This window comes from Nothobranchius furzeri, chromosome 6 (assembly GCF_043380555.1).
Source record: "Nothobranchius furzeri strain GRZ-AD chromosome 6, NfurGRZ-RIMD1, whole genome shotgun sequence".
Classification (NCBI taxonomy): domain Eukaryota; kingdom Metazoa; phylum Chordata; class Actinopteri; order Cyprinodontiformes; family Nothobranchiidae; genus Nothobranchius; species Nothobranchius furzeri.
In genome coordinates this window covers 65,304,275-65,314,478 of record NC_091746.1, presented here as the reverse complement: position 1 = coordinate 65,314,478, position 10,204 = coordinate 65,304,275, and the positions used below count along the sequence as shown (strand labels likewise).

At 40.0% G+C, this 10,204-nt stretch overlaps 1 protein-coding gene across 3 annotated transcripts in view; it reads left to right on the top strand.

Annotated features, from left to right (window-relative positions):
- The first annotated feature begins 244 nt into the window (after positions 1 to 244).
- Positions 245 to 10,204, top strand: part of erbin (erbb2 interacting protein) — a 104,522-nt gene continuing 94,562 nt past the window's right edge. For all 3 annotated transcript variants that reach the window (XM_070552447.1, XM_054744553.2, XM_054744551.2), the window contains exon 1: positions 245 to 473. The gene's annotated coding sequence lies outside the window, so the exon portion shown is untranslated. The remainder of the gene's footprint in view (positions 474 to 10,204) is intronic.

The following is a 10,204-nucleotide window of genomic DNA, read 5'->3' as shown; positions in this document are numbered from 1 at the left end:
AAACATGACTGAAAACATCTGGGCGCGACAGACTTCAGAGGAAAGGCTTTCCCTCGTTCCGAGGTCGTTTTTGCCTTTTGTATTTCCTTGATAAATTCTCGTGGACATTTTGGATCTTCTTTAATGTTCCGTGATATTGTTCGGATCGGATACGGAGGATTTTTGCTCCGATTTTTTGGCTGTCCCGAGTCACTGGGAAGCTAAGACTTTGAAGTGTTTGGAAACAGCTGGAGACGTTAAGGAACTTGAGGGCTTGCGGGGGAGAAATGTGCGCACTGGGCCACCTTCGAGCAGCTCTTTAAGTGGGCAGCCTTAGCTAACGGCTAACCTAGCCAAACTCCCATTTTAACCAACAAACCGACTCTGTGATGATAGCAAATGCTTTCGTCCTGAAAACATTATTTGTATAACTTCACATTTTTCTCCACTAACTGGACATCAGTTCATGCCCCACGGAGTCGACGTGAATTGAGGTAAGTGTCTTTGTTTGCGCAAGTTCTCGCAAAATGCTAACGTTGGTGCTAGCTGCGCCGAAGCGTTCTGGTCCAACGCCGATGCTGTCCGACTTGAGTTTGACTTCTTATTTTAATCATTTTAAACTACAAAACTGTTCCGTTAAGTTCTCATAAAAATGCTGATGTTTGGTGATAATTTAGAGCTCATTTGTAGCTTAATGACACTGGGTTATGGCTTATGTATCAGCTTTTGGCTGTGTTTTTATCAGATCCACATCTGTGCTCGGCTGCTGCTTTGCTTTGTAGCTGTTTGCTGTCAGTCAGCCATCCATCCATCAGTTTCAACGCTGTGTTGAAAGCTGTCACCATGTTTAATGTCACCCACACCAACAGTCATTATTCCAATAGCTTGTAGCGAAAGTGTTTGTGGAGGGGGATTACAGTCGTCGTGCTGTACGTGTTTTTACTTTCATCACGTTACTAATCAGATTACTTAGAAAAATAGAGATTAATCGATTTTTTTATCTTGATTTTAAATGGGTCAGGCTTTCTGAGGTAAATGTTCCCCTCTTTTTGTTTCAGTCTGATGCTTTCAGATGTAAACGCTGAGAGTGTGTAGCAGATTGTGACCCACATTTGTGTGTTTTAAAAATAAAAATACCACACACCTGACTGCTGTTGAGAAGGGACGTGTAGTCAGAAGATGCAGGACCTGTCTGCGTGTGAATCAGATGATTCTTACAGACAACTTTAAACTGAAGCTTTTCATTTGATGCCTAGCTTATCAGCTTGTTAACAGATTTGGCTTCACAGACCATCCTTACTCTAATGTAAACAAAGACATGGAGCTATCAGCTGCAACTTGTTAAGGGATAAAATCTTTGACCTGATGAGTCAAACTCAGATAAAGTAGTAAGTTCCAGTGGGAAAATTAAATGTATCAAAACAGTAAATAAATTGGCAGTATTTACTCCAGATCACATTGCATGTTACTGAAGTCAATAACATTGATTGTGTTCTGTCCAGCATAATTAGATGGATTAATGTTTAGATTAGAACATTGATTTAGAAATGTTTGTACAGGCCCTTCTCAAAAAATTAGCATATTGTGATGAAGTTTGTTATTTTCTGTAATGTACTGATAAACATTAGACTTTCATATGTATTAGATTCATTACACACAACTGAAGTAGTTGAAGCCTTTTATTGTTTCTAAAATTGATGATTTTGGCATACAGCTCATGAAAACCCAAAATTCCTATCTAAAAAAAATTAGCATATCATGAAAAGGTTCTCTAAACGAGCTATTAACCTAATCATCTGAATCAACTAATTAACTCTAACACCTGCAAAAGATTCCCGAGGCTTTTAAAAACTCCCAGCCTGGTTCATTACTCAAAACCACAATCATGGGTAAGACTGCCGACCTGACTGCTGTCCAGAAGGCCATCATTGACACCCTCAAGCAAGAGGGTAAGACACAGAAAGAAATTTCTGAACGAATAGGCTGTTCCCAGAGTGCAGTATCAAGGCACCTCATTGGGAAGTCTCTGGGAAGGAAAAAGTGTGGCAGAAAATGCTGCACAACAAGAAGAGGTGACCGGACCCTGAGGAAGATTGTGGAGAAGGACCGATTTCAGATCTTGGGGGACCTGCGGAAGCAGTGGACTGAGTCTGGAGTAGAAACATCCAGAGCCACCGTGTACAGGCATGTGCAGGAAATGGAATACAGGTGCCGCATTCCCCAGGTCAAGCCACTTTTGAACCAGAAACAGCGGCAGAAGCGCCTGACCTGGGCTACAGAGAAGCAGCACTGGTCTGTTGCTCAGTGGTCCAAAGTACTATTTTCGGATGAAAGCAAATGTTACATGTCATTCGGAAATCAAGGTGCCAGAGTCTGGAGGAAGACTGGGCAGAGGGAAATGCCAAAATGCCTGAAGTCCAGTGTCAAGTTCCCACAATCAGTGATGGTCTGGGGTGTAATGTCAGCTGCTGGTGTTGGTCCACTGTGTTTTATCAAGGGCAGGGTCAATGCAGCTAGCTACTTCATGCTTCCATCTGCTGAAAAGCTTTAAGGAGATGAAGATTTCATTTTTCAGCACCACCTGGCACCTGCTCACAGTGCCAACACCACTGGTAAATGGTTTACTGACCATGGTACTACTGTGCTCAATTGGCCTGCCAACTCTCCTGACCTGAACCCCATAGAGAATCTGCGGGATATTGTGAAGAGGAAGTTGAGAGACGCAAGACCCAACACTCTGGATGAGCTTAATGCCGCTATCGAAGCATCCTGGGCCTCCAGAACACCTCAGCAGTGCCACAGGCTGATTGCCTCCATGCCACGCCGCACTGAAGCAGTCATTTCTGCAAAAGGATTCCCGACCAAGTAGTGAGTGCATAACTGAACATAATTATGTCAAGGTTGACTTTTTTTTGTATTAAAAACACTTTTCTTTTATTGGTCGGATGAAATATGCTAATTTTTTGAGATAGGAATTTTGGGTTTTCATGAGCTGTATGCCAAAATCATCAATATTAGAAACAATAAAAGGCTTGAACTACTTCAGTTGTGTGTAATGAATCTAATATATATGAAAGTCTAATGTTTATCAGTACATTACAGAAAATAATGAACTTCATCACGATATGCTAATTTTTTGAGAAGGACCTGTAAAGGGGTTCGCAACTTGGCGTCTGTGACCCTCCAAGGAGATTTCCACAATTTAGTCTGTGCCTAGGTTGTGAGGTAACTAAGATTATATTTGTAAAAATAACATTTATAAAATATCAATCATAAGTCTGTAACAGTTTTATAACATTGTGTTTCTGTATAAAGATTGTAAAGGGTCTGGAACCACTGATTAACCGGATTTGTCTCAGTCTTAAGATCTCCACTGATCAGAACTTGTTGAGAAAATAGACTCAATCCTTTTGCAAAACAGAAACTTGGTGCATGTCCATTGAGGTACTGAAATCCAGTGTTTGTATTCATACTTCTGTTTAAGATCATCGTGTGATCATTTACAATACTCTCCTGACTAAAGAGAAGATCCACAGTAATGAAATTCCTTCTACCACACCCTTTTCTCACAGCCGTGTGTTGTGTGATCTGGAAATGGAAACAAACACTTGACAAAAGAAGCTGAGTTCATAAAAATGTGTGTGTTTACATGCAGCCAGTAACCCTTTTAAAACCCGAATATTCACAATAACCCGGTTCCGCAGGTCCGTGTAAACACCGCCAAAAACCCGGATATGCTCATAACCGGGTTTTTAAAAACCCGGTTACTACACCCGGGGTAACCCTTTTCTAACCCGAATGTTTGGTCGTGTAAACGCATATCGGGATATCCCCATCAAAGCGTGTGTTCTGTGCATGCTCTGTTCGCAAGGAATCTTGGTCTTTTGAGTAGCGAGACGTCTTGTATGTGCCAGATCACCGGAAGTAAACAAGTTGGGAGCAACATGGCGAGTCGCGGCACAGCACCACACTTTTGGAGTGACGAGGAAACCTCTGTCTTCATCGGTCTGGTGAAAAGTCTTTTGTTGACGGCCGAAAGTACAGAAACAGCGAAATATGACGCATATTGCGTCAGGACGTAGTCCACACGTCCTGACGCTACCCCAACGTCCGCATTTAAATTGGGTTATGCAAGTTAGGGGTAACTCTTTCTATTTATGCTTGTAAACAGGTTATTCTGATCAACTCAGAAACCCGAATACCGACCTTAACCCGATCATAACCGGGATATTGGCTGCATGTAAACGTAGTGAATGTTACCTGGGCCATTAAGGCTTCCCTCAAAGTAATCTTTTCTCTCTGTGTTTTCTCCCAGTGCCATACTTAAAGTTGAACTAATAAAGTGGAGCGTAATAGCTCAGCTCTGTTTTATTTTACGCTCTTCTTTGGATTTATGTGTTGGCCTTACATTTTAATACCCTTCTGAAATAGCATCTTTACTACCAGTGTGTTTCTGCTGAAGCAGAGACGTTAAAGCGGTGGGATATCAGACGTGTGGAATTTCTGGACTTTATGTTCTGCTTTGTTGTTTCAACCACTACAAGTCAAGATATGTTAGTCATGGGATATTTTCAACTTTTTGTTTTGTTTTGTTTTATTATACACCTGTCTGTGGGTAACCACTCATGTTCTCTTTAGCAAGTAAATCCAGGAACTGACCCTTGCTAGTCCAAAGAGCACACGCTCCGTGACTAAATCCTCGTGCAATATTGGTGATGATTTTAGGGTGGGGAGTGGAAAGGTCATTTATGCTGCACAGTCTAAGATAAGTCATCTAGAATGTCCCATAAAAGTGTGATAATCCATATCCTGTAATAAAACACCATCTCTTTTTATTGTTTTTAGTTTTCAGGCTTTTCCTCTGGGATGTATGAAGTTGCTGTTGAATAAAAGTTCAGTTCTATTATCTTTTAAAACAGTAAAAAGTCCAACCAACTGGTAATAATGAGAAAAGATTGACTTCCCTCATTTTAGAAGCATTAAAAGTCCTGTAAACACTGTTTTAATGTAAAAATAGCATCTTCATCAGTATCTGTTCATCGTCATCACTGGTTTCCATGCGATTAGAATCTTTTTGCACAAACATTTTCAGTGAAATGCTCTTTAGTCCAGTTGCAACTCTAAATAAGGGAGTGCAGTATGGAAAAGTGTTCTATCACTATATTATTTTTCATATCAGTCAATATTGAAATATTTAGCAACATTAAACAATTAGCTTTTTTGTCAATCTTTGCAGTCACTCTTGTCGGGGATTGTAACGTTTGATATTATGCTGCTCCAGCAGGGGGTGCTGGTTCAGGTGGTCAAAGTGACTGGCAGTATTCCCTGACTTTGTTGGACCACACGCTCAAAATGATTGGTGTTGCAGCTGCTTTGATTTTTTGTCCGACTTTAAATCGCTAAAATCTACACAGGACTGAACTGTTCCTCAGTCAGTGATTGCATTTGCTGCGTCATCCATCTTCACTTCTTTTGGAGCAAACAGTTTGTCTTTTTTTCCGGTTCCTACTTGTTACCTGAAGTAAGAGCCATACAAACATTAGCGTGTCTGGCTGCTACTGTGCTGTCTGTGTGGCTCTTGGCTAGCCACATGATTGGTTCTGGGTGGCTTTCCTTCTGTTTGGTTCTTCTGTTTTGGTAAATTGAAGGCCGACCCGTTCTCAAACGTCCTACAAGTATGTCACACTAGTTTAAGCTAACTGTTAGCATTAGCAACTTCACCACACGGCAGAAGGTCCTCCAGGCTTGTGGTAATTGTGCAGATAAAACCAATACAAGCCACCACTTAACCTTCAGTAAACTGATCAGTGCCTACTTGCGATTCCCAGTGGAGATCAACTGGTTGACATGGTTTTTATTCTACCGATGCTGAAATAAAGAGGTCATGGTGAGCAGATCTGTGCTGCTGTTTTATTGGGGGGCTGGTTTCCATGACCATTTAGACATTTCCCCCTCATGTTGGATGCTAATAACGGTGAATGCAAAACCTGTCCAAACCCATTTGGTTTTTAAAAGCTGAACCCTAATTCTTTTCACTGCTCAGAAATAAAATCAAATAATTAAACAAAGATAATCAAACAATTTATATCCGTTATAACTGTCTTCTAATACTCTGAATCAAGGGCTGACCGAGCTTTTTCTACCATGTCTCAAAAACTTTTGAATGATTTATTAAGGATCAGAAGGATACCCTCACCTTTTGATGATTTAAATTTGCTGCAAAATGCATAACTAAAAGCTGTTTTTTTACTATTTACCGTAATCACTCGTATTCTAATAACCTAACATTTTTTATTTTAGCAATTTGTCTTCTTTTTTGTGCTATTTACTTATGTTTAAACATGCTTGAGCAGTACACAGCACTGTGGTCATCTTTGTGATTGTTAAAAGTGCTTTATAAATAAAGTTTGATATTTTAGGCATATGTGGCTTTATTTTACTCTTATTAACATTGATCCTTTCAGTGGATTTAACAGAATCTCCTTGAAATCCCCACAGAAAGTCCCGAAAGAGAGAAATGTTAAGCTGTCAGGAAGCGTTTGCCCTTCTCATAAAACAAGGTGAAAACCTGCAGCAGTGGGGGGGAACCAAGATGGATGATTTGATTGCAGGCAGTGAGAGTGTTGCAAGATTACCAGATTAGTCAGTCAGCAACACACAGATGACCATTTATCATATCTAGCCATGTTCACTTGGAATTAAAGAAGAACTGAAAACATACGGGAAAGGTCGGATATTTCTGCCATCTTTTTTTTTTTGACAAAAATAATCTCCCAACTTCCTCTAGAGATTATTTATAAATGTGCACATGTGTGCTGATGATTACTTGGGGTTAGCTGACGAATACCGTAGCACAGTAGTGGCATGCTAATCAATCAGTAAGGCAGGCTGCGCAGTGAGCAGCAGCACTGGATCTGCAGCAGACTCTTCAGAGCAGGGGTTTTCTGAGCTGATATTTATTATTTATAGCAGTTCTTGAATCCAGCTGACCCAACTCTTCCCAATCCCAACACCCCTTCGGTCAGGATTAGAAATCTCCTGGAATGAGCTGATTTTAAATACACCAGTAGTTTTATAATCTTGTTTTCTTATACATCAGAATAAATTCAGATCTGTAGTTTTCCTGTTGGGCGTACTAGAAATTACAAAAAATTATTTCCGTAATAACTGGCTTAACAAACAGCATCTAATACACAATGATGGATATATATGCATATATATTGAAGAAGAGGTAGATGGAAAGGGGCCTTAAAGTGACAGTGTGTGTTTTTCCTGGTGATAGGGGACAGTAGATACCTAAATCGTTGCAAGCAAGCAGTATTATTGTGTTGGAGTAAGACCTTACCGACGGATGCCCATTAGGGTCAAAAAGCTCTGAGGAGTGCAAACTTCAGTTAAATACCAAACGCACCAGACTCCCTTTCATCACTGGCAACAAGTGAAGAGGTAAATGTGTAAAACACATGGTGTTTATGGTGGTGGTGATGTTTTAAAGTCACTGAGAAACTGCATGCATGCAGTTTGTTGTTTTGCTGCTAATACAGCAGCAGGTGCAGCTGCATATTTTTGCAATAAAAATGTTATGTTGTAATGGAATTCATGCATTAGTTTTTGTTTGCTTTGAACCCAGAGCAGACGTCACACGCTAGACGACATCAACACTGCATACTTTATTTGTTCATTTATCGTGAGTAATATCGATATCGCAATATTAAGCACTGTTATCGAATATCGCAGGTTTTCCTAATATCGTGCAGCCCTAGTTACGAAGCTGCCAATATTTTTCAATAACTGAATAATTTTATTCATTTTCAACATTTTAATGGTTATTTCCAGAAATTAAAGGTAAAAATTACACATTGTCTCTTTAAAGGTTTTGTTCACTGACAAAATGTTTACTACTTGTTCATTTTGAAATACGGTGGTCACCAAGTTGGAAAGGCATGCTGAACTTAAAATGTCCTTCAACCCTCATCGCCCGCATTAGTTGCAGAAAGGAAATAAACCAGACAATGATTGGGTCAGAAAAGCCGGACTCTTCTACGTCACAAGGAAAATTTGCATTAATGTCCTCACCCACCTTGGCCTGTGACCACAGAAAGCTTTATTGATTTTGCTTCCAGGGAACAGCAGAGCGTGGCTAGTAAAGGCTAACCATTAGCATTAGCAACTCCACAACATGGAAGAACACGTTCGGGCTTTTGATATTTATGGTGATTAAACATTTTTACTTTTATTTTACCCAACAAAGAAGAGTGAACGGAGGCGATGGAAGAGTCATGTTGCTGTTAGCCAATCAGAGGTGATACATTTGTACATCATGAACCTAAAACAACAGCTCCAGAGCATTTTTTCCTTTAAAGAGCAACTCATAAGACATTCATTCATGCTAGAGCTCAGCTAACTTCTAGAAAAAGAGTGAATGAGACATTTAAACTGGTTTTGAGTGTGAATCGGCTTATAATAAGTGTAAATCTAATCTTCACATCGTTTGACAAGCTGGTCTGTTGGGTTGAAGAACATGTTGTGCATCCAGCTTCCCCCTAATGAATGCTCCGTTCATGTGACCCACTTAGCAGAGCATCTGTCTGTGCCTCATTCAGTCTCATCAGCACTTCTGTTCATAAAGTCAGACGTGGTCTTAAATGAAGCTCAGGACATGCGCTTACACATTGTGTGAGAAAATACATGCTAGACTGATTTGTGAGATTGTTTTTTTCTTTTTTAGGAGATTATGTAATGGACGTGTGTTGGGGTTAGGGTTAGAGTTCCAGTTTTATTATATGGGGAGGGAAAAAAATTCTCAAATAAGTCCTGCAAGACATGTTCTGATGTAAATACCACTGCAGCTAAACCATCAGTCCTCTTGTAGATGCTCAGTTGTGTTTGAGAGCAGATGAGACTTTACAACAACCTCATGTGATTAATATTTTAGTTTTAAAACTGACATTAATGAATTGATGCTGCAAATTCCAGTGTGTTCTCCCTGTGGTGTGTTCTTCTAACTGAAAGCTACGGCGTCAGAATTGGGTTGTTCGCAGGACAGCTTGATTACATGTGTCTAGACTTTCAGTATTTAAAAGAAAAATCAGATTTTTGTGGAAAACTCATTATTTTGGCAGAAAAAAGTCTTCAAACATATTTGTCTTGGAAATGTTTTTGTCGTTTCTCAGAAATCTGTCTGACTTTTAATTTATTGATTAAATGCTGCTAATACATTTTAAAGGTGTCTTGGGTCATTATTCCATTAAAATGTTGAAACGTTCTGTCAAATGCACGATGGAATGGAATGGCCTTCCTGCAATGAAAATAACATCATTAAAGAGCAAGTCACCCCCTACCAGATTCTTACTCAACTCCCACTTCCGGTTTGAAAAATGCAACAAATGCTGTTGCCTAGCAGACCGAGAAGGCGGAGCTGCTAACAAATACACACACACACAGGCTCACAACAGCATTGTGACATCATAATGTACCAGTTTACATCATAGCATACCTCTTAGCCAATAGCGATGGCAGATTGAAATGAAAATACAGTGCAGAGTTTTTACCCGACAACGGCACAACACTGCCAGTTTTAGGCAGAAAATTAAAATTTTAACTAAGATGCACTGAAGTGCCAAATTATTGACGACACGTGTCTGCAGCACGATTAGACACTCGTTTATTTAGTTTATCAGCAAAAAAAAGTTTATTTGAGGGTGACTTGCTCTTTAAGAACTCTTTTCTGATTTTCATTAAACGGATGCACCTGAAGAACAGACCTGGTATTTCCTCACATTTTCCTCATTTGTTTAGCAGCTCAAAGGAACAGATTGACCGAATAATTAGCAGAGAAAACTGAATTATCCCAGTAATTAAAAATAATGATGACATTGTCACCATAGCAAACCAAATAAACAAGCGTCGTCCCTTCTTGGCTCCACTGGCGGTTCTGTTTGAGTGTAATGGAAAAGCTGCTGACGCTGATCACCAATAAATTTGAATCATTGCAACAGAGCACAAGAAATCACAACGCGTTTCTTCTGTCACCACACAAATGTTGATCTAGACTTTTCTCAGTCTTATTATTCACAATATAAAGCAGACATCTTCATCTGCAGAGCTTGTGGTAATCACTCAGATCACCTCTTCTCTCCTCCACGTTGTGTCTCAGCAGCGATGGCTGCAAATCAGAATCAAGTAGCTGCAGAGAGCGGGGAAACAAGGCAGCGCTGCTCCCAAC